The sequence below is a fragment of the Dama dama genome, chromosome 5 (genome assembly GCF_033118175.1).
Source record: "Dama dama isolate Ldn47 chromosome 5, ASM3311817v1, whole genome shotgun sequence".
NCBI lineage: Eukaryota > Metazoa > Chordata > Mammalia > Artiodactyla > Cervidae > Dama > Dama dama.
In genome coordinates this window covers 89,823,099-89,848,243 of record NC_083685.1, presented here as the reverse complement: position 1 = coordinate 89,848,243, position 25,145 = coordinate 89,823,099, and the positions used below count along the sequence as shown (strand labels likewise).

At 44.4% G+C, this 25,145-nt stretch overlaps 1 pseudogene; it reads right to left on the bottom strand.

Annotated features, from left to right (window-relative positions):
- Nucleotides 1–22,568: 22,568 nt before the first annotated feature.
- LOC133055904 (large ribosomal subunit protein eL22-like) lies at nt 22,569–24,091 on the bottom strand (annotated as a pseudogene).
- Nucleotides 24,092–25,145: the final 1,054 nt, after the last annotated feature.

The following is a 25,145-nucleotide window of genomic DNA, read 5'->3' as shown; positions in this document are numbered from 1 at the left end:
GTTACTACTGAACTCTACGTTGATAAATCCAAAGGTTAGTTCTTATTCCTCCTATTGGTCTGTCACCAGCCTCTAACACTGAGGATCAGCCTCTCCTTCTTGAAACACTTTCTTCACCTGGCTTTGGGGACACCACACTCTCCCAGTTTTCTTCTAGTCTCATTGGCCATCCTTTCTCAGTCTCCTTTGTTCCTCCTAAACTTTTATGTTGTCATACCTCAGAGCTATCTTTAAACCTCATCTCTCTACATACACTCAACTCCCTTGGAGATCTCATCTAGTTTCATTATGTTAAGATATCATTTATATGCTAACTACTCCTGCATTTTTATCTCCAGTCCATACACTGTCCTCAAACTCCAGGCTTATATACAACTGTCTACTTGTTATCTCTACTTAGAAGCCTAATAGGATTCTTTAACTTAACCTGTTTGAAACTGAACTTCCAATTTTCTCTTAAAACCACCGTCATCCATATTCTTCCCCATCTCGATCAGTGGCAACATTCTTTCAATTGCTCTGGTCAAAATTCTTGCTGTAGTTTTTGAGTCCTCATTTTTGCTCATTTGCACAAATTGCCCTTATCTAACTTGTGAGAAAATACATCAGTCTTAAAGGAAATCGACCCTGAATATTCATTGGAAAGACTGTTGCTGAAGCTCCAATACTTTGGTCACTTGATGTGAAGGGCTGACTCATTGGAAATGACCCTGTTGCGGGAAAGATTGAAGGCAAAAGGAGTAGGAGGTGGCAGAGGATGAGATGGTTAGATAGCATCACTGACTCAATGGACATGAATCTGAGCAAACTCCAGGAGACAGCGGAGGACAAAGGAGCCTGGCCTGCTACTGTGCATGGGGTTGCAAGAGTCGGACAGGACTCAGCAACTGAATAACAATAATGTTGGTTCTCCTTTCAAAATATATCCAGGATCAGATAGTTTTTCACTGCTACCACTCTCATCCAAGATACCATCATCTTTCCCCTGAATTATTGCAGTAGTCTCTGGTTCATGCTGTCTTTCTAGTCCTCTTTATTTTTTTAATTTTATTTTTTGGCTGCAAGGCATGTGGGGTTCCCTGACCACAGATCAAACCCACATCCCCTACATTGGAAGTGTGGAGTCTTAAACACACAGAAGTCCCTGTCTTTCTAGTTTTTATTTTCCACGTTGATAAGGGCAATTTGTGCAAATGAGCAAGTGAAAACTTGTATGGCGACCACTCAAAATTTGAGGCTCAACTCAGTCAACTCAGTCATCTCTTCTTTACATAGCAGCCAGAGTGAGCCTTTTAAAATACATTAGATCATATCACTTCTCTCCTCAAAATGCTTCCAAGGTTCCCATCATACTCAAAGCTAAAGCCAAAGTCTTTCTAACTGCTTACAAGGCCCGACTTGATCTGCATCCCTTGTTTCTTCTCTGACCTCATCTACCAGCTTCCCCTCATTTGTCCTATTCTAATCACACTGGCCTTCTTGAGCAAGCCAAGAACACTCTTGATTCGCCTCTGTATTTGCTGTTTTGTCTGCTTGGAATGTTCTCCTTCCTATGCTCTTGCTTTATTCTCTTACTTCCTTCAAATCTTGCTCAAAAGTTACCCTCTTCATGAGCTTATTCCTGACTTCCCTTTCAAAAACTGCACATTGCCAGGCACCGTTATGCCCTCTTCCTGTATCACTTCCTCCATTGTATGTATCACCATTGAACATACCATCTATTTGCTTCATTTATTTTGCTGGTATGCTCCCTGCTGCAACACACACACTTGAATGTAAGTTGCAAGACAGTGGAACTTATATCTGTTCTGTTCTGTCCACTGCTATATCCTAGAGTCAAGAATAGAACCAACATGTATGTTGCTCAGATGGTAAAGAATCTGCCTGCCATGTAGGAGACCTGGGTTTGATCTCTGGGTCGGGAAGATCCTATGGAGAAGGGAATGGCAATCCACTCTAATATTCTTGCCTGTAGAATCCCATGGACAGAGGAGCCTGGTGGGCTACAGTCCATGGGGTTGCAAAGAGTTGGGCATGACTGAGCGACTACCACTACTATATGATAATACTTCAGGGATGGCTTCGCAGGCTAAAACTAGTGCAGTTTCACAGGGCCCACTCTCAGAAGGGAGAGCCTGTGCAATTGGAGTTTAATGCTCTGTGGTTGTGGTCTTGAAATTATTCTTGTTTTTTATAAGTCGGTCTGATGGGACAATGCAGCGTGCTCTTGGAGTCTGGAACCCCAATTCACATGTGATCCCACCGCTTTTGCGCCCCACATCTTTGGAATGATTTCTTGTCTACCTGCTCCTCCTCCCCTACCCAGCAACTACTGCCACCCTGGGCCCCAGAGGAGCTTTTGGCAAAGACATGGGGAAGTCAGAGTCAGACATGTATGTGCCCATGGCGCAAGTTTCAGTGTGATCAAATGCAAGTCTGTGTGCCTGACACACAGCAAGACCAAACAATATCAAAATGTCGGAGTTTGGAGCAGAGAAAGGTTTATTGCAGAACCATGCAAGGAGACAGGCAGTTCATGCCTTAAAAAAAAACCCAACTCCCTGAAAGCTTAAAGCAAAGCCCTCTTATAGGAAAGGGGAAGAGAGGCGGGGTTAGTCATTGCAGTCTTCCTGGTGTCAGATCTTTTGAAGTCAGGTCAGAGTCAGTTCACCATATTCCTGTAAATCTCCACCAAGACAAATGTTGTTCTCTGTTCTGACAAGAAGGAGGCTCAACTTTTGCCCTCTGAGGTCCAGGCTCTGGCTAAGAGGAGGGAGATCCCAACCTGGGCTGGTTACCCTGCCTGAGGGTGTTTGTCCAGCCAGCAATCTGGATCCTCCCAGCAGTGCCCAGGACCAGCTGAAGAGGCAGATCTCAGCTGGTGACACCCTCAGAGCCCATTCTCAGATCCTGCCCAGCTGTCATCACTGAGGGAGCCAGGTCATCGTCCAGGTGACCAGGACTTAGCTGGCCCCCAGGTTTTTAATTTAAACTGCAAAGAATCATTTGTAGGGGATCAATAGGAATACATGTTGTGAACATATACCAATCAGGTGAATTCCCAGCTCACAACAACTGCCCTTCTTTGAGCCTAGCCCCAACCACAGAGGTGGACCCAAAGAAACGATGTGTAATGTCCTTGCAACTTAACCCTGACCTCTGGCTACCTCCTGTCTAATGTCTAGCAGTATTGCACTTTAAGTGATTGTGTTCGTGTGCGTGCTCAGTTGCATCCAACTCTTTGTGACCCCATTGACTGTAGCCCGCCAGGCTCCTCTGTCCATGGAATTTTCCAGGCAAGAATACTGGAGTGGATTTCCATTTCCTACTCCAGTGGATCTTCCCTACCCAGGGGTCGAACCCACCTCTTCTGAGTCTCCTGTATTGGCAGGCGGATTCTTTAGCACTTGGCCACAATTGGTCTAAGTTGGACCAGTTTTTGAAACTTGTACAGAGAGACTGAAGCTGGTTGAAGCTTTGCCTTAATGGCAGTGTCCATATACTCCAGTTGCTGAGGCCTTCATGGACCGTGAACCATGGAGACTGCTGCTGCTGCTACCATCATGTCTTGGAGGTGGGGACGGGGGAGAGATTCACTGCTACTTCAAGGCCTGTGCCCGCCCAGGGGCATCTGTGGCGAGAGCTCTGGACCTCTGCAGGATACAGCCCTCAGCCTGTACCTGGCTGGTGAAGTTCACTGCTGGCCTGAGACCAGAGGGCCTCAAGGGCTCAAGGGAGAAGGCTGAGACCCACCTCTCACCCCACTCTCTGCCAAGAGGACCACTTCCAGGCTCACTGTTGGCAGAGCGGGACCTCCAACCTCGCGATAATGGTAGCACTATAATGGCTGCATGCCTGCACTGCCTCTATCACATCAGGGTGGGGCACAGGGCACTTGCAATGATCTGTGCTTGCTCTGCCAGTATCTCTGTGCTTCAGGAATGCAACATTAAACAGCAAGTAAAAAAATACCATGACTGGTGGAGAGAGAAGCTACGGAAGAAAGTAAACATCTTCCTCTTGCTTTTGAACAAGGGCCCCCACATTCTCACGCTGTACTGAGCCCTGCATGTCATGTAGCCCACCCTTGTAGTGTTCAATAAGTATCCGCAGAATGAATGAACGGATAACATACATAAAGATCTTAGATGTACCGGGCATGTGGTAAGCATCCCATCGAAATTAATTGTGATAAACTATTGCCTATGAGTGATCATTTCTTTCTTCTAGTTTATCACTCAGGTTATATCCAACTATACTTTTCTCCCTCCCTCATGCTGTTACTGGTGCATGTGTCTTTGCTTATTGTCTTCCCTGCTGGGAATTCTCTTCTCTTCCTCTCCTCCACTTTCACTTATATGGCTACCGCTCAACTCAGTTATCCCTTCCTCTAGAGAGTCTTCTCTGCTCATCTTGGATCACATTCTTCCCCTCTGTGCTCCCATAACACTCTATTCTCTTCTTCTATTATGCTCAGTTCTTCCAGGATGGGTCAATGGCTAAGCTCCATCCAAAGGTCCAGGGCTTCATTTAGTAGGATTTGGATGTGGCTGTGTTGTCACCTGAGTTAGGTACCTAGTTTGCTAAGAGTGAGCCCCCTTCCCAGCCCCCAGCCCCTGAGTTCAATAGTTGCTCTTCCTCTGCCTCATCCCTTATCTGGAACCAGGTTGATTGTTCTGCCTTAGTCCCCAGAGTCCCAGGGACTTGCTTGAGCCACAGCCTACTATGGGGATTCTGACACGCGGTTGCAAAAATGGACATGCAGTTTCATTGGCATTGCATTTTCTTGCATTTAGCCTTGTGCAGTTTATTTTGTGTGTGTGCTTTTTTTAACATCCCTGAGCCTCAGCAGTTTTATCTGTGAAGCGGGAATAAGAATGTCTATCTGGCAGGGTTGCTGAGAAGTTTTAATGAAGAATGCCAGCCCATAGTAGGATCTTGGAAAATGTCTGCTTCCCCTTCTGCCAGGTGTATGATTGGCAACTGGCATGGGCCATTCCCACTGGCATAGGCCTCCTGGTTTCTATGTTGCTGTGAACACTTTTAAGCTGCCCAACTCCAGCCTATATATTATGCTGGTTCTGCCTCAGTGTTAGTGACTATCTTGCCAGCAGGTCCTCCTGGCCTCAGAAAAGGGGAAAAAAAAAATCATTGTTTTGGTTCAAGTGTGATAAACAGTGATTGACAGGCCTGAAAAAGAAGCTGTTGAATAACAAGAAAAAAAGCCTCCAATTATTCCCCTTAACCTGTCTGTTATCCTGTCTGTTCAATTCATTTTTTGACAACTGTCTCTTCCCACCCCTTCATTGCTTTAACTGTTTAGGAATAAATTGTTTTGGAGAAATGTGCTTTCAAATAAATTTGTTAAAGCTAAAATGTTGACATTTGTGAATGTCTCTATGTTCTGATTCTGAGCTCCCCTGCTTTCCACCGAGAGACTAGGAGTCACTCTTTTCAGGAAATCATCAGTGATGGCAGCTCACAGGGGCACCTGGGTCCAAGAGGGAGTGATCAGCTTCTAGAAAGTCTCGAATCCTTCGATTAACTGGGTGACCTTTGGTCAATCTCTTAGCCTTTTAAAAAAATTTTATGACCTTGCCACTTGGCATGCGAAACTTCCCCAGCCAGGGATTGAACCCATCCCCCTACAGTGGCTGCAGTAGAAATGCAGGCTTTTAAAAAAAAATTCTTATTATTTATCTGGCTGTTCTGGGTCTTAGTTGTGGCACTTGAGATCTTCCATCTTCATTAAGTCATGCAGGATCTTTTTAGTTTGAGCATGTGAACTCTTAGTTTTCACATGTGGGATCTATTAATAGTTCCCTGACTGGGGTTCAAACCCATGCCCCCTAAAGTGGAAGTGCAGAGTCTTAACCACTGGACCAACAGGGAAGTCTGTCCCTTACCCTTTTTTTTTCAACCTTACCCTTGTAAGACATAGCTTCTCCATCTGTAAAATGGGCATACCCTACATACTTCTTGGAATAATGGATGTAAAAGCACTTTAGAATGCAAAGGATTATTAATATTCTTCCATGATACTCAGGATACTGATCAATTCAGTGAAAGAAAAAAGAATGATTGACTTAGAGTTGGTGTCTTCAGCTGCTCTTGAAACTGTCTCTGACATTGGCCTCTTTGGCAGCGTCCTCTGCCTAAGTCCTTGAATCTCTCTAGTGAAGAGTCAGCAAGCCCTTCAGGATACTCCTGGGCCTGGTCCTGGGGCAAGGGTGGGGATGTGGGAAAGTGAAAGTGAAAGCGAAAGTTTCTCAGTCGTGTGGGACTCTAAGCAACCCCATGGACTATACAGTCCATGGAATTCTCCAGGCCAGAATACTGGAGTGTGTAGCCTTTCACTGCTTCAGGGAATCTTCCCAACCCAGGAATTGGACCAGGGTCTCCTGCATTGCAGGCGAATTCTTTACCATCTGAGTCACAAGAGAAGCCCAAGAATACTGGAGTGGGTAGCCTATCCCTCTCCAGCAGATCTTCCTGACCCAGGAATCAAACCAGGGTTCTCCTGCATTGCAGGCGGATTCTTTACCAACTGAGCTATCAGGGAAGACCTTGGGATGTAGGAAGGGAGGGAAAAAATGTCTTGTAGGAGGAGGAAGGAGGCAGGGGAACTCAGGATCTTCCTGTGAAAGTTCAGAGCCACAGGTTTTTTGGTCTTTTATCATGGTTATTGGCTACCTTGCCCACATCACTTGCTCATCCTTCCCACTGTTGTTGGACCCTGGGCACCCACAAGTTACCCTCATGTTCACTATCAGTAACCTGGACATGGTTCAACACTTGAAGCGGGCTCTCTTGGTGGTGAACACATTGTGGTCTGCATGAAGTCTCTAGTAGGTGATGTGAAGGGGAGGAGCCTAAATCAAGAGCGGAGATCCTACCTAATAGAGTCTGCTTTGGGGGGTTGAGTTGATAGCTAAGATTCACTCCTTAAGAAGGAATCTGAGGGACTTCCCTGTAGATCCAGTGGTAAAGACTCTATACTTTCAATGCAGGGGGAATGGATTTGATCCCTGGGGAACTAAGATCCCACATGCTGCGTGGCCAAAAATTAAAAAAAAGAAAAAAAAAAAAGGAAGGGATGTGAGCATTAGATTAACAATACTAATAATGAGCATTTTGAGTTACTATTGTACTATATCAGGCAGATGTCAACAGGGAGGGGGTCTTCCTGCCCCTTGAGATACACATAAAATTGGTCTCTCCCCACCCAGCCTACTCTGCAGCCTCTGGAAATCTGAACTCCTCCTGCAGATTTCTGCATCTGGAGATGTGTGCTTCCAAGGTCAAATCTGCCATCAGACCTCTGTCCTTCCTTTTGCACCAGATCATCCCAGACCTGAAATTCAGGGCACTTCCTCCATTTCCACAGCTGCGACTTCTCACATCAGCCTTCACACAGTCAGAGTGTAGGATGGAGAGGGACTCAAAGGGAGCGGCCCACACAGTGCGATTGGAGAAGCTCTCTCTCTCTGTTCTCTCCCGCTCCTTTTCTTATTTCCTTCTCCACCTCTCACTCCCATTCCCCTCTCTCTTTCTCCTCCCCAACCCATCCTGGCTTGCTTTGAAGCTGCCATAATTTTCCTCTCCTCTGTGTATGAAAAGTAATTTTCAAATGCAATCTGGTAGCCTGGACTGGATCCTGGAACAGAAAAAGGCCATTAGTGGAAAACTGGTGAAATCTGAGTAAAATCTGAAGTTTAGTGAATAGTACTGTACTGTGTTAATTTCTCAGTTTTGACAAATGTCTCGTGTAAGATGTAAACATTGGGGGAAACTGGGTGAAGGGCATACAGGGATTCTCTGGACTGTCTTTACAATTTTTCTCAAATCTAAAGTTATTCCAAAATACACAGTTTCAATTGAAAAAAATTTTTCCTTTTCCTTGCTGATATTTTGGCAACACTTCTCACAGTCCCTGGGCTTCGCCTATAGCTCAGTTGGTAAAGAATCCACCTGCAATGCTGGAGCCCTTAGTTCAATTCCTGGGTCGGAAAGATCCACTGGAGAAGGGATAGGCTATCCACCCCAGTATTCTCAGACTTCCCTTGTGGCTCAGCTGGTAAAGAATTTGCCTGCAATGCAGTAGACCTGGGTTCGATCCCTGGATTGGGAAGATACCCTTGAGAAGGGAAAGGCTACCCACTCCGGTATTCTGGCCTAGAAAATTCCATGGACTGTATAGTACACGGGGTTGCAAAGAGTTGGACATGACTGAGCAACTTTCACTTCTCATGGTCCCAACACCTACCCTAAGCTCTTTATCAGGGGAGTTTCTGAGCAAACATAATTCTCATCTTAATAGAATTTCTAGTGCCAGCTAAATAGCACAATTTCCTCTGTTTTCCTTCAAGTGTATATTATCTTACTTAATCTACACAGTGACCCATGTGGCAGATATTCTTACTCTTAGTTTCCAGACTTGGAAACTGAGGTTCACTGTAGTTAAGTATGGGCTTCCCAGGTGGTGCTAGTGGTAAAGAACCCACCTGTCCATGTAGGAGATGTAAGAGATGTGTGTTTGATGGGTGGGGAAGATCCCCTGGAGGAGGGCATGGCAATCCACTCCAGTATTCTTGCCTGGAGAATCCCAAGGACAGAGGAGCCTGGCGGATTGCAGTTCATGGGGTAGCAGCTGCTGCTGCTGCTGCTAAGTCACTTCAGTCGTGTCCAACTCAGGAGCCCAGGAGGCTCCCCCGGGATTCTCCAGGCGAGAACACTGGAGTGGGTTGCCATTTCCTTCTCCAGTGCAGGAAAGTGAAAAGTGAGAGTGAAGTCACTCAGTCGTGTCTGACTCTTAGCAACTCCAAGGACTGCAACCTACCAGCCTCCTCTGTCCATGGTATTTTCCAGGCAAGAGTACTGGAGTGGGTTGCCATTGCTTTCTCCATGGGGTTGCAGAGTCAGATGTAATTGAAGGGACTTAGCATGCATGTATGTAGTTAAATACTGAGGTACAGCAAGCAGCAGAGATGAAATTCAAATCCAAATTTTTATTCCAAAACCCATGCTCTTAACTAATGTGTTAACCTTCCTTCCTTTTCTTTTGGGAGGTGTTATACTCTTAGATCAGGATTTTAGTTCAGTTCAGTTCAGCCACTCAGTCATGTCCAACTCCTTGTGACGTCATTGACTGCAGCACACCAGGCCTCCCTGTCCGTCACCAACTCCCAGAGTTTACTCAAACTCATGTCCATTGAGTTGGTGATGCCATCGAACCATCTCATCCTCTGTTGTCCCCTTCTCCTCTTGCCTTCAATCTTTCCCAGCATCAGGGTCTTTTCAAATGAGTCAGTTCTTTGCATCAGGTGGCCAAAGTATTGGAGTTTCAGCTTCAGCATCAGTCCTTTAATGAATATTTAGGACTGATTTCCTTTAGGATGGACTGGTTGGATCTCCTTGCAGTCCAAGGGACTCTCAAGAGTCTTCTACAACACCACAGTTCAAAAGCATCAATGCTTTGGTGCTCAGCTTTCTTTATAGTCCAACTCTTATATCCATACATGACTACTGGAAAAACCATTGCTTTGACTAGATGGACCTTTGTTGGCAAAATAATGTCTCTGCTTTTTAATATGCTGTCTAGGTTGGTCATAACTTTTCTTCCAAGGAGTGTCTTTTAATTTCATGGCTGCAGTCACTATCTGCAATGATTTTGGAGCCCAAAAAACTGAAGTCTGCCACTGTTTCCACTGTTTCCCCATCTATTTGCCATGAAGTGGTGGGACCAGATGCCATGATCTTAGTTTTCTGAATGTTGAGTTTTTTAAGCCAACTTTCTCCTCTTTCACTTTCATCAAGAAGCTCTTTAGTTCTTCTTCGCTTTCTGCCATAAGGGTGGTGTCATCTGCATATCTGAGGTTATTGATATTTCTTCTGGCAATCTTGATTCCAGCTTGTGCTTCATCCAGCCCAGTGTTTCTCATGATGTACTCTGCATATAAGTTAAATAATCAGGGTGACAATATACAGCCTTGACGTACTCCTTTCCTTATTTGGAACCAGTCTGTTGTTCCATGTCCAGTTCTAACTGCTGCTTCCTGACCTGCAGACAGATTTCTCAAGAGGCAGGTCAGGTGGTCTGGTATTCCCATCTCTTTCAGAATTTTCCACAATTTGTTGTGACCTCCTTATATCACAAGAGCAGTTACCCTGATAATCATATCATGTTAATCATTTACCCCATCCATCCAATAATTCAACGAACATTCATTGAATGTAACTGTGGTGTGTACTGGCTGTGTACTAGGTACTAGGGTTCCGAAAGTAAGAAGGACATGATTCCCGCCTTCGAGGGGCTTTAGTCTAGTAGAAGAAACAGGAAATCATTTTCAATGCAATTAAACAAGTTCAGCTATAAAATGGTACAAACAAGGGGTAATGAGGGAGCTATGAAGGAAGGGATCACCCAGGCCTCGGTTTCCAGGAAAAGCTTTATGGAGGAAGAAACACTTGATTTGAACTTTTAAAGATGAGTGAGCATATTCCAGGAGGAATCAGAAGTAGGTATACGATTCTGGAGAAGGAAAATGGCAACCCACTCCAGTATTCTTGCCTGGGAAATTCCATGGACAGAGGAACCTGATGGGGTCCATGGGGTCACAAGGAGTCAGACACGACTGAGCAACTAACACTTTCATATGGTTCTGCAGGTCAATGAAACAACAGGAACAAAGGCATGGAGGTGTAAAAGGACAGCCAGGGACTTCCCTGGTGGTCCGGTAGTTAAGGATCTGCCTTCCAAAGCAGGGGACGCAGGTTCCATCCCTAGTCAGGGAACTAAGATCCCACATTTCATGGGACAACTAAGCCTGAGTGCTGCCACTACTGAGTCTACATGCTCTAGAGTTTGTGCTCTGAAACTAGAGAACCCGGCCACTGCAAGGAAGACCCGGCATAACTGCCCCCCCAACAAAGAGAACATCCAGGAGGTGTCGGTGCTACTGCCTGCCAGGAACACAGAGCATCTGCCAGAGGGTCATGGAAAGTGAAGTAAGAGACCCACAAGACCAGGTTGGGAGGTGGGGGTGAGGTTGCTAAAGAGATTCGATTTTATCCTGTAGGTAACAACAGAAGAGCAGGATGAATTTTAAGGAAGGGAGTAAGTGACATGGGTGGGTGTGTGGTCTGGCTGACTTGAGAGCAAGGATTAAAGGGACAGGTTCTTCTAGGTTTGTCAGTACTTTGCCTATTGTCAGGCATAGCTTCAATGGTGCTGGATTAGGTCAACCTGGAGTTCACCGTGTTCATCTGGAAGCCCAACCACAGGGACAAAGAATGAAGTCAATACTGAGAGTGAAGTAGAACTTAGAGGCAGAGAGGTTGACAAAGCTCCTCAGAGACATCACTTGAGCCCCTGATTCCAGATGTGGTTGAAACCATCTCTAATATGACTCCACCCCATCCTTTGGAGTTCTATGAGCCAACACATCTCCTTGGAGGAAGTGAGCTCGAGCTGGGTTTCTCTTCAAGTTATTGAAATGCTCTGTTGCTCAATTTCGTCCTCTCTAAGATGGGGGTAATAATATTACCACATCACAGGACTTCAGAAAGAATTAAATGAGATTTTATAGGTATAGATATATACACATGATGCACGGTACTGTGTCTGGCACATAGAAAGCACTCAATAAAAGTTAGTTATTATTATAATAATTATCATCATCATTATCATTAAACTCCTGGGCTTAAGCCCAGAAGCATCAATCTGAGCCTACACTCCATGTCGCTAGCAGAGGGACAGCTGTACTTTCCATCAGCTTATTCCCCAAAGGCTTAGGACTTGGCAGTGGCTGGTAGAGCATTTTAATGTGGTTCAGTGTTTTCATTTCTGTCGTTTTGTTGTACCTGCCCCCTGAGGTGGCTGAAGCAAAGAAAGCCCCAAGAAAAAGAAATAAAGAAAATAAGCAGCTGTGATGAAAGCCCCTTGTTATTCTCTAGGTTCAAACTGCTTTTTTAGGGAATCTTTTGGTAAATAGACAAAGATGTGACTCAAAGCACAGGTAGGTTGTGGCCCCTGGAGGTGAGAGACTGGATGAGCTGCGGTCAGCAGGTGACAAGCACAGTATGAGCAGGCTTTGCAGACAGCAGCCGGGGCAATACTCTTTTTTATTTATTTTTTAATTTAATTTTTTGACTATGCTTCTTGGCCTGCAGGGATCTTAGTTCCCTGACCAGAGATGGAACCTGAGCCCCCTGCCGTGGAAGCACAGAGTCTTAACCCCTGGACTACCAGGTAAGGCCAAACACATTCTTTTTTTAAATTTATTTTTGGCTGTGCTGGGTCTTCATTGCTGTGCTCAGGCTATCTTTAATTGCAGGAAGCAAGGTTTACTCTCTAGTTACAGTGCTCAGGCTTCTTATTTCGATGGCTTCTGTTGTTTTGGAGCGCAAACTCTAGGCTTCAGTAATTATAGCATAGGAGCTTAGTTGCTGGATTGTCCCAGACCAGGGATTGAACCTGTGTCCCCTTCACTGGCAGGCAGATTCTTATCCACTGGGAAACCAGGGAAGTCCCAGACCCAATGCATTCTTGAGGTAGTTGTTTTTAAATTCATATAACAACATGAAGATTACCCATCAATTAGAGCTGCAGATATTCAGAAGTCAGCTTGGAAAACGCTGAAGATTATTTTAAACTATAGGTACCAGACAGCTGGACTGGTTCCTCTGGCAACTCTGTCAATCTCAGCAAATCTGAGTTAGAGTTGTGGAAAGTGACAGCAGGGGAAAGCTGGCCCAGAGCAGCATTCCTCTTGAGTTTGTGGCAATTGAAGAAAAACCTTAAGAGTATGCAGACCCATCCATGGACCCCATCAACATGGCGAATAAGAAGCCTCTTTCTGCTATCAGTGGGCTTCCCAGGCGGCGCTAGTTGTAAAGAACCACTAGCAGGAGACATAAGAGATGTGGGTTTGATCCCTGGGTTGGGAAGATTCCCTGGAGGAGGGCAAGGCAACCCACTCCAGTATTCTTGTCTGGAGAATCCCATGGACAGAGGAACCTGGCAGACTATAGTCCATAGCGTCACAAAGAGTCAGACACGATTGAGTGACTTTCACTTCACTTCACTTCAGTATCTCCGCTTGACCTAGAGTGGGCTCAAGAGAGGCCTGTATCTCTAGTTAGTCTGTTTTAAAACTTCCTTATGCACAGGTCTTTCTGGACCCTTTTCCTGGCTTTCTACCAAGGGGGCACTGAACATCTTTCCTACTCTTTCTTCATCCTCTCCCTGGAGAGCATGATCCAGTAGGGCTGGGGTGAAGACTTCCCATCTACATTTTCATGAGCACCTTGGGTGATCTGGTGTAGGTGGTCTATGGATCAAGCATTCAAACACATTTCTTCACAGCTTCCATGGATGTTCTCTTCCTTATTTCTCTTACTTGTCAAAGGATCCCTTTCCCTTTGTTTTTTAAATTTTTATTATTATTTTTGGCTGGCATGGCACGTATGGCATGTGGGACCTTATTTCCCTAACCAGGGATCAAACTTGTGCCCCCTGCATTGGGAGCATGGAGTCTTAACCACTGGACCTTCTGGGAAGTTGTGATCCTTTTGCCTTTAGACATGGACTTCTAGGTCATATAGAGAAATTAATTCAGCTTACAGAGACTTGGGAAATTTATTACCCTCATGAAGCCAAGTGGCCCCACAAGAGCAAGTGACGTGACATCTCAAGTTCATTGATTAAGAGATTTAACAAAGACACTATAGATAAGAAGTTGTTATTATTATCTTTTCCACCTCTTATCAGTCTCTTCTGTCGCATAGAAATCTCTAATCCATAATGAAAAGTAATAAAAAAGACATCCAATGGTGCCCTTGTTGGCCCTTATGTTCTTTTTGATTCCTCACAAAAGAGAGCACCACTAAGCTTACTTTCAGTTCTAGAGGTTTTCACCACCCTTAAGTCCTTCACTATGTTTTAGGTGGCTCAGTGGTAAAGAATTTGCCTGTCAATGCAGGAGATCCAAGTTCGATCCCTTGGTTGGGAAGATCCCCTGGAGAAGGAACTGGCAACTCGCTTCAGTATCCTTGTCTGGGAAATCCCATGGATGGAGGAGCCTGGTGGATTGCAAAGAGTTGGACATGACTGAACAACTAAACAGCAAACGGCAAACAACAGGTAGTTTAGGGCCATTTCCACCTTGGGGAAGGAAGCCAAATTCCTTGCTTCAGAGAGGAGGCAGGATGGTAGTGCCCATTGGCAGGCTTTAGTCCATTTCAGTTTGATGATCAGACCTCCATGTGGTTAAGATTCTGTAGCATTATCTTAACTAAGATCTCTGTGACTTATAACACTAAAGTCTCATGTTTGATTCTCATAGCCTTTCCAAGGAGTGTAATTAATTTAATTAATTCAGCAAATATTTATTAAGCTCTTACTGTGTGCTAGGTCTTTTTTTTTTTTTTTAAATGTCTTATTTATTTGACTGCCTCGGGTCTTCGTTGCACCCTGCGGGATCATCATTGCATTGCGCAGGATCTTTCGCTGCAGTACGAAGACTCTCTGTGGCGTGCGGGCCTCAGAGCAAGTGGGCATCAGTAGTTGTGGCACACAGGCTCGGTAGTTCCAGCATGTGGGCTTAGTTGCTCCACAGCATGTGGGATCTTAGTTCCCTGACCAGGGATCGAATCCCCGTCATCTGCATTGCAAGGTGGATTCTTAACCACTGGACCCCCAGGGACGTCTCTCTGCTAGGTCTTTGATATAAAAAGAATGAGTACATCAGACAAGACCCTTGCAGTCTAGGGGCTGTTCCTCACATGCAAACCAAGGATCAGAGAAGCCGAGTGATCTGCCAGGAGCCATAGAGCAAGTGGTGCCAAACCCACAGCTGGAAACCAAGATCCCCTTTCATTTTTCTCTAGACGACTTGGTTACTGAGCTCATGATCTCTTAGCTTGATATCTTGAGATACAAGTACAAGGACAAGGGCTTTTCCTACAGTGGGGTCAACAGATTCCGACCACTCCCCTCCACCCGTGCTGCTCTGAGTTAGACTCACTGATGCTTTCCATGTGGAGTCTCAGTTCCTCCAAACTCTCAAACCAATCCTGCTGGTCAGCTTCCTCTGCCTGTAGTCTCAGGCCAGCGGGGCCTGGGATTAGTCTTGCTTCTTTAGACTTGGAAAGGGCATGCTTGGGGGTAAACCTGAATTCTCAGCAAGACACATTTTCAGTTCCCTTTTTTTCCCTTTTTCTTTCTTTCCCCTCCCTTCTTTTCCCACTCCCAAGCCCCCCATGCTGGCAACCATTCTGATGATTAGGCTTCTGCCTGGGGGGCCCATAGAGGACTCTAGCTCTCTGTGGGAATTCAAGCACTGTTGTAAATCCGGCTTAAGTGACTGGGGTCCTAACACCCTATTTAATTATTAGCAGCTCTTTTGCTCTTCTTCTGGGATAGTGAAAAGAGATACTAGGTCCTTCTGGCCTGAGTTTTGCTGTGAAGAGACCAGTTGTCTGAAGCCAAGAAGGCTGAACCCACTTGGATTCCTTCCGCCATGATCTAATCTATAGATTGGGAAGATTTGATGCCTGCACCAGCTAAACCACCGTGAGCATGAGCTGATCATTTTGCATCCAGCCACGTGGTTGTTCCAGGGAACGCTCCAGGGATTCAGCTCCCTCAGCTTGGTCCCTGCCTGCTCACACTTCCACCAGCTCCGTGCCAGTCATGTGACTGTGATCTCAGCTCACTATATGATTGAGTCTACTTGAATGAGGCCCAAGATGGATTTTCCCTGACCCATTTATCCTCTTTTGCATTGAGGTCAATCTTGTGTGTGTTCTCTGGGGGAGAAGAATGAGACCCTCTAGTTCATACCAAGGTCATTCCAGGAGCCCTGTTGCCCTTGTTATAGTGATTGTTCCCAGTGAGCCACCTCAAGATGATGTGTGCACATGAGCAGAAAAATATGTAGGAATTAAATGACTCAGTGTAGGTAAAGCTTTTTGCAAGGCGTCTGAGATAACAGGGAGCAATCAATCAATTTGTTCAGCATTGGCTCTGGGAATCTCAAGTACATCTAGCTTGTAGGAAGCATAGTTCAGGAGCCCAGGAGACAGGTGAGTCTGACCACAGCTGGCTAGGAATGAAGTGAAGGAGCAAGGGATCTTATCTTAACAGACCATTTCCTTTTCCATCTTCAATTTGTTTTTATACTTAGAATTTCTGTGGAACTTCCTGCTAGTTTAGGCACCCACTTATCTAGTCCCCAGTAATGTCTTCCCTCTCATTTACACAGCAGGTGGAGAGAATCCCTGAAATGAAACATTTTCCTTTTGTCCAAAGCATTTGCCACCTCTCCCAAGTCATAGGAGTCACGGTCATTGCAAAGTGGGACACAGCTGAGACAGAAACCAGGAGTGTGCACACGTCAACATGCTAAAGAGAACCAGGTTCTGGAGTCAGATGGTTTGGCTTTAAATCATGCCCCTGCTTGTTATTAGCTATGAGAACTTGGGCAAGTTACTTTTCCTCTCTAAGCTTCAGTTTCTGCATCTTTCAAGTTTTGTGAGGTGTTTGACCCAGCATTTAGAAGGGGCTAAGCAACTGATGGATATCAACTATTATACTATCCTGTTGGAAAGGGACTCCAAAAATCAATCAGGAGATACAGAAAGAGCTATTGCCCAGAAGGAAATTAAACTTCAGGAAGAGAACAAAGTTAGAGTGTATGGGCTTTTTCTGTTGTTGTTTTTTTTTTTTTCCTGTTGTGCTGAGTCTTCATTGTGGTGTGGGCTTTCTCTCATGAGATTGCAGTCAAGCTGTTGGCCAGGGATGTGGTCTTACCTGAAGGCACACCAAGTGTGGACTCAGTAGTTGTGGTGTATTGGCTTAGTTGCTCCTCGGCATGTCCCTCTTAGTTTCCCAACTAGGAATTGAACTCATGTCTCTTGCATTGCAAGGCAGATTCTTAACCACTGGACCACTGAGAAGTCCCAGTGTGTTTGATTTTATGGGGGCTGGTGGCAGTAACTGATTCTGTCCAGTACACCTCACAGATAGCCACCAGTGTTTGCTATCTCCTCGTGTCCATGCCCTTGTGTAATTCCCTCTCTTTGAGTGACTAGTGATTCATTTCTAGCAAATAATCCAGCAGAAGTGATATGATGGCACTTCCGAGATTAGGTGATAAAAAGACTCTTTTGCACCTTACGTGTGCTCTCTCTTCCTCTTTCTCTTGGATCGCTTGCAGTGGGGGTTGCAAGATGCCATGAGACCCATGTGTCAGGGCAAGAAACTAAGGTCTTTAGTCCCATAACCACGTGCACAAGCTTGGAATTGGAGCCTCCAGTTCTAGTCAAGCCGATGAGACCACATGCCTGGACAACAGCTTGACTACAACCTCATGAGAGAAGTCGAACCAGAAGCCCTCAGCTAAGCCACATTCAGATTTCTGACCCTTAGGAACTGTGATGGAATAAGTATTTTTATTTTAAACTTGTAAACTTTGGGCATTTTTTTTTTATACAGAGAGATAATATGCCTTTACAATTGTGGCTTTTAATTTAGTTATCTTTTGCCTTGGGACTTTTCCAAAGCCCCGCTCAGCCTGGTGATAATTAGAACTGAGAGACTGTAATGTGTTGAGGGCAGTGGAGTTGCAGGAGAGTGCCTGGAGCAGCAGAAAGTAATTTCATGATGATCTCATCTCTCAGAGAATGGTTATGGAGGAACACAGAGGCTGGAGAATAAAGCCTCTCTGTGGTGCAAGTCCAGCTGGGCTGGGGACGTCCTTAGGGCTAAGCTTGGGTTGAAAGTAACTATGGACATCCCCATGACTCCCATCGGTCATAAGGAGCGGGATGAAAAGTGACAGGGAATGGAGGCGGGGTATAGAAATTGGACGCACTGTCATTAGACTCCGAAGGTTTGGAACACTGAACAAACTGTTTCACCTCTCTGAACCAAATGTTTAAAATAGAGATTATAATAACCCACTTTGAAAGATTATTTTGAAGACTAAATGGGTTAATATACACAAAGTGTTTAACATAATGCAGGTGAATAGTTGATACTGTTATTATTCCATTGGAAGGGGCCCAGTTTGGGGGTCCTGCCTAGATTGTTTCTGCTGGAGCTTGGGCTCATGGTAGGGACAAGCAGGATCTTCCAAAGCAAGGTTGTGGAAGGCCATTTGATGAGTCTCTCCCTGAAAAATAAATGCATGGGTAAAAGACCAATGGCAATACCAAGAGACCACCTCAGAAAGGAACCGAAACATAGGACAATTCATACGGAAAAGCCCAGTGGTCTACTGAACATGGACAAGCCTTCAGATAGGGCACAACTCTCATTTGACATAGAGAAACTCTTAAGGACAGCTTGTTCTAAGACATCAATGAAAAAAAATGGGGAAAGTTTCTCATCTAGAAGTCATGACTCATGGTTCTCCAGAGAATTCATACAGCAGCAAAACCCAGGAGGATGAATTCAGACCTCATTGATGTCGGCAATCTTATACTAAGGAGAAAGTATCAGTTTAATGAGTTGGAAAACCAGATAATATTAGAAGAGAAGTGATGCTTCAGAAATGACACCAAAGTATTTGTGAAAAAAATTATACAAAATTCATAATTATAAAATAGACATGATTGATCACAGTTGGCTATAAATATTTAAAAGGATGAATAAATTGAGTGATAAAAACATATGTTACCACTTCCCAAGGTTTGCAAGGGTTATGTTCCTGAGTCTGTCACATTTAGAAAGGTATACCTGTGTCGAAGTTGCATGTGTGAATTTAACATAATTCCGAAGGTGAAATAATATATACAAAGTCCTACAGTGTACATGATTTGATAGAGTTCTTAACTATGACCAGACTCTAAAGTTTTCAAAACATTAGTAGGTAGAAGAAGAAAAAGTGCTCATTTGCAATTTACAGTTCATCATTTTGTGTACCAGATTTAGAGACCTTAATTCACCTTTGGGGAAGACTGCTGCTTCAAGAAAAATCTCAGAATAGCCCTTTAATTATCTAGATGTATAATGTTATACTTATCGCTCTTGTAGGTGATGGTGACGTCATTGTTAAACTGACTGTAGATATTGATAATGTAAGTTACAACTGTATAAAGCAACCATTTTTTGAATACTTACCCTAAGGTCATAAGAACTACTTTGGGATGCTCATTTAAATACAGATTCTGAGCCCCTCCCTAGAGATTTGATTCACTAGGCTTGGGCAAAAGCCCTGGAACCCATAGGCAGGCTGAACTTTCCTTAAATCTTATCTTGAATATGCTGAATAGCAGAAAAGGCAACTTGCCCAAGGTCACAGCTATTAAGTGGTGGAGTAGGGAACAGAGCTCAGGTCTGTCTGATCCTCACTTTAGTTTGAAAACGCTTTCATAGAGTGGGTGTGAATGTCCTACTAGACTGAAAGTATAGGAGCAGTATGGCAGTAACAGAGAGACCAAGCCTATCAACCACCTTGGGTGGGCCATAGGTATCTGTCTTAGGAAACATGTCATGGGCATAAGTTGTCCCAATCTGTGAGTACTTAGGTAGTAACACAAGCCTGGCCCACAGAAGACAAGCCATTCATCCTAGCAGGCCCAAGAAACTACCAATTGAATAGAAAATTATCACAAAGAGGCTGCCACCCTGGACTAGCAAGGAGAATTCATGTTGCACCACTCTCCTCCTTCTATTAATACTAAGAAAGGAGTAAATGCAAAGTGCTGGATGGTTTGGTTTCTAGTTCTTTCTCTGGCCTATGACTTGTTACAGTCTCAGTTACTAAGCCATAAGGGACTCTACCAGGGCACCCCACTGACCAGATAGCTCTTTCTTTTGGCCTTAGCTTCTTCCTATTTTCTTATGCCATCAGCAGGGATGCTCCTCAAGCCAACATGATGTAAACTTTAGATCTTTTTTATTTCTATTTTTATTTCCCAGAACCTAGTGTGATGCCTGATACACAATAGGTATCCAGGGAAAGTTCAGTGATAGCCTGAATGAATGAACCAGTGACCAGGTGTGGAGGAGACTCATGCATTTGCAGTTCTGCCCATTTGGGCATCCCCCTTTCTAGTCTTAAAAAGTTCCCTTGGGGCTTCCCAGGTGGCTCAGTGGTAAAGAATCTGCCTGCCAATGCAAGAGACACGGGGTTCAATTCCTGATCCGGGAAGCTCCACATGTCGGAGAACAACTAAGCCCGTGCACAACTATTGAGCCTGTGCTTGAGAGGAGCTGCAACTACTGAGCCCATGTGCCATGACTACTGAAGGCCGTGTGCCCTAGAGCCAGTGCTCCACAGCAAGAGAAACCACCCCAAAAAGCAGCCTGGGGACCACAACTAGAGAGTGGCCCCAAGTGCTACAACTAGAGAAAAGTCTGAGCAGCAATGATGACACAGCACAGTCAAAAATAAATAAATAAATAAAATTATCTTCTTTAAAAAGTTCTCTTACTCTGCACCTGATGTCATCAGACAGGACAGACAGGGCAACTTTGGCACATATACCTCCTTCTTAAGGGAAGCCCCTGATGTGAAAACTTACAGCTATAAGAATAATAAATGATGATGGTTAGTTCTTTCCAGACATCTGTGAGGAAAGATAAGCAAGATCTCAAAATAAAGGCCTTACAATTGTGGGCAGAGCCTTCGAAAGGCTTTTAAGAATCCAAACAGTGCAGGACTGTCACAAAAGACAGAAAATTGTTTCTGACAGCCATAACTATGCTAAAAACAAAACAAAACATTTTAGTGTGTTTCCTTCCAGTTAAAACTCAACTTTCAAAAAACAAAGATCATGGCATCCAGTTCCATCACTTCATGGTAAATAGATGGAGAAACAACGGAAACAGTGACAGACTTTATTTTCTTGGGCTCCAAAATCACTACAGATGATGACTGAAGCCATGAAATTAAAAGATGCTTGCTCTTTGGAGGAAAGCTATGACCAACCTAGACAGCATACTAAAAAGCAGAGACATTACTTTACCGACAAAGGTCTGCCTAGTCAAAGCTGTGGTTTTTCCAGTAGTCATGTATGGATGTGAGAGTTGGACTATAAAGAAAGCTGAGCACCGAAGAATTGTTGCTTTTGAACTGTGGTGTTGGAGAAGACTCTTGAGAGTCCCTTGAAATGCAAGGAGATCAAACCAGTCAATCCTCAAGGAAATCAGTCCTGAATATTCATTGGAAAGAATGATGCTGAAGCTGAAGCTCCAATACTTTGGCCACCTGATGCAAAGAACTTCCTCATTTGAAAAGACCCCGATGCTGGGAAAGATTGAAGGCAGGAGGAGAAGGAAACAACAGAGGATGAGATGGTTGAATGGCATCACCGATTCAATGGACATGAGTTTGAGCAAGCTCCAGAAGTTAGTGATGGACAGGGAAGCCTGGCATGCTGCAGCCCATGGGGTCTCAAAGAATTAGACACAACCGAGCAACTGAACTGAACTGAAATTCCAGTTATCTTTCTTCACATATTTCTTTCCTGGAGTGATTATAATGCATATTTATTTTTTGAATCTTGCTACTTTTTATCCCACATAACATAAACATTTCCCTGAGTTGTTATAAACTCTATACATATCAGTTTTTGCAATGTGAGAGACCTGGGTTCAATCCCTGGGTTGGGAAGATCCCCTGGAGAAGGGAAAGGCTACCCGCTCCAGTATTCTGGCCTGGAGAATTCCATGTCTGACTCACAAAGAGTCAGACATGCGTGTACTAAGTTGCTTCAGTTGAGTCTGACTCTTTTCGACCCTATGGGCTGTAGCCTGCCAGGCTCCTCTGTCCATGGGATTCTCCAGGCAGGAATACTGGGGTGGGTTGCCATACCCTCCTCCAGGGAATCTTCCTGAACCAGAGATCGAACTTGCATCTCTTAGGCAGGCAGGTTTTTTTTTTTTTTTTTTTTTTTTACCACTAGTGCCACCTGGGAACCCCCTCTATAGATTCTAGCAACAATTAATTCGTTAACTTTGATTGTCAACAAGGATGGAAATTTCCATATATGCTCATTATCTGTTTATATTTCTGTGCATGTGTATATGTGTGTGTATGCATTAAAATATATTATTTGATTATTTTATTAAAAAAATTTGGGGGACCACACTGCACAGCATTCGGGGTCTTAGTTCTCTGGGGATCAAACCCATAACCTCTGCAATGGAAGCACAGAGTCCTAACCACTGGGGCACCAGGGAATTCCCAAGATACATATTTTATTTTATTTATTTACTTTTTATTGAAGAATAATTGCTTTATAATGTTGTGTTAGCTTCCGCTGTATAACATCATCAATCAGCTATACACATACATCTATCCCATCTCTCTTGAGCCTCCTTCCCATCAAGACATGTTATTTTGGATCGAAGAAAACTAAACCATAAGGGGCTCTAAGAGGGCATATTTATCAGGTAAGTCCCTGGACAGATAACTCTCTGTCAAGATTCATCCAATCCCAAAGAAAAGCAGGCACTAGCACCCTAGAGTTTCTAGACAGCATCTCTCCTTTCCACTAATTTTCTTTTGATTGATAAATTTTATTTAAGAACTTATACAAATATTCCAGAGTGAATTTTAATCCTCATCTTCCTCCTCTTTCATCTTGATTAATCTGGAAGTAATGCAATTCATAACTTTCTTTGCTGTTAATGACTATGGCTAACCAATCACGTAGATTATTCTTCTTCAAATATTTTTTTGTAAGGTATTTCAAATGCCTTTTGGAAAAGGGCACCTCGGAAGTTACAGCGATCTTGCTCTTGCTTCTTTCGATGGTTAGGACACCACCATCCAGGTTGCCAGCTTTTCCATCCACCTTGATCCTCTCCTGAAGAAACTGCTCAAAATTGGTGCTATCCATGATTCCATGTTTTACAGATGGGTACAGTCCAGAGTGAACTTTAGGATCTGCTTCCTTTTTTTGCCCCCGCTTCTCCACAAGCTTTCTCACAGTCACTGTGGCAGGAGCAGAGTCAGAAAGCTCCACTAGTTTTAAGATAGATCATCTCTTGTCGTTTTTCTCTTTATATGTTTCCTTTAAGACTAACTACATTCTTAAGTATGATTTTTATTGTGTTGAGGGACCCTGGGGAGCATATCACTGATGGTGGAACAAATTCAGAGGGAAACATGGATTTGATGTCCAGAAATCTGTAGCACCACCAACCTCTCTAGGAGGACATCTCTCGGTAAGGCAAGTATTCCCAGGGCAAGACTCTGGGCAGCTTTGAGCCCTGTAGGAGAACAGTGCAGCCGCAGCAGCTTCCCTTCCGACTGACAGCATCTATAAATCCATTTCCCGTCTTGTAATTATGTCTCATGTAGTAATTAGCCCCTTCATATCAATGAAGCTAAATTTCCCTGTGTAATGGAGTGCAGCCTGAGTGTAGGAGACAAATTGAAATGCAGCTTTGGGTGGGGGGTAGGTGGGGGGCTGATGGGAGGTACCTCTGAGAGCGCCTCAGGGTCAGGGAGGACAGTTTTTGCTTGCAGAGCCCTACTGCGTGCCAGGCACTGTGCTGGGCCCCTTGCACCATGCGATTTCTTAAAATCCTCACACTGACCTTTCTGCTCCGGCACCTGAACTCTTTTTTAAAGATTTTTTTTTTTTTTTTTTGATCGTGGACCATTTTTAAAGTCTTTATTGAGTTTGTTACAATATTGCTTCTGTCTTCTTTTTCAAAATTTTGGTTTTTTGGTCCTAAGGTATGTGGGATCTTACCTCCCTGACCAGGGATTAACCGGTACCCCCTGCTCTGGAAGGGGGAGTTTTAACCACTGGACTGCCAGGGAAGTCCGATCTAGTGCCTTCACTCTTGCTTTTCCTGTCAGAGTGCAGCTTCTGCACCCTCCTTCAGGTGGAAAATCAAACCCAACAGATGACACTTCCTGCCAAAGCCCCTGTGGGTACCGAAGACAGAGGTGCTGCAGAAGCCAGCCAAGGTGAGCTCTCGAGACGGCTGCTTCCCTCCTGGAATTTCACTCCACAGCCCGAGGCAAGCATGCATGGAGCCAGCATCAGGGTGGGACAGAAGCTCTTAGGGGTCCCGGGGGCTCAGGAGTCCAGGAGCACAAGGACCCCGCTGTAATGGGATCATTTGGAGCATTCCAGCAACGCTTGGAAGACCAGGCAGGAAAATGTGGGCGGAGACAAGGCTGGGGGCGGGGCAGGCAGAGTGGGCGGGTGCAAGGAGCTCCCATCCCTTCATCTCTCCCCCTCCATCTTCCTCCTCTCCTTTCTTTTCCCTCTCACCTCTTCGCAGGCCTTTCCTTCTTATAATCAGGTTGTGTTTGGGGAGACATCCATAATCTTGTAGCTTGAAAGAGAATTTGTGCGGGAGGGGAAGGGCCAGCACAAATTGTCATGAAGGTTAAGAGAAGGGTAGGAAGGACATTGGATTAGCCTGGAATCCTTGAGCAAGCTACTTAGATCCTGCTAAGTCCCTTTGTTCCCTGATCTCTAAAATGGGGATAATGACCACACCTTACCAGACTGAGGAGAAGGTGAAAGATACTTCATGTTCACTCAAACATGAGCTGGTTTTTCAGTGACTTGTCTAGGAAAACATGTATCAATGCATGTTTAAATATATCTGTCTACACATGTAAGTGCTGGTTTTTCAGTGACCTGTCTAGGGAAACATGTATCAATGCATGTTTAAATATATCTGTCTACACATCAAATTGCCAATATCGGCTGGATCATCGAAAAATCAAGAGAGTTCCAGAAAAACATCTATTTCTGCTTTATTGATGACGCCAAAGCCTTCGACTGTGTGGATCACAATAAACTGTGGAAAATTCTGAAAGAGATGGGAATACCAGACCACCTGACCTGCCTCTTGAGAAACCTGTATGCAGATCAGGAAGCAACAGTTAGAACTGGACATGGAACAACAGACTGGTTCCAAATAGGAAAAGGAGTACGTCAAGGCTGTATATTGTCACCCTGCTTATTTAACTTCTATGCAGAGTACATCATGAGAAACGCTGGGCTGGAAGAAGCACAAGCTGGAATCAAGATTGCTGGGAGAAATATCAATAACCTCAGATATGCAGATGACACCACCCTTATGGCAGAAAGTGAAGAGGAACTAAAAAGCCTCTTGATGAAAGTGAAAGAGGAGAGTAAAAAAGTTGGCTTAAAGCTTA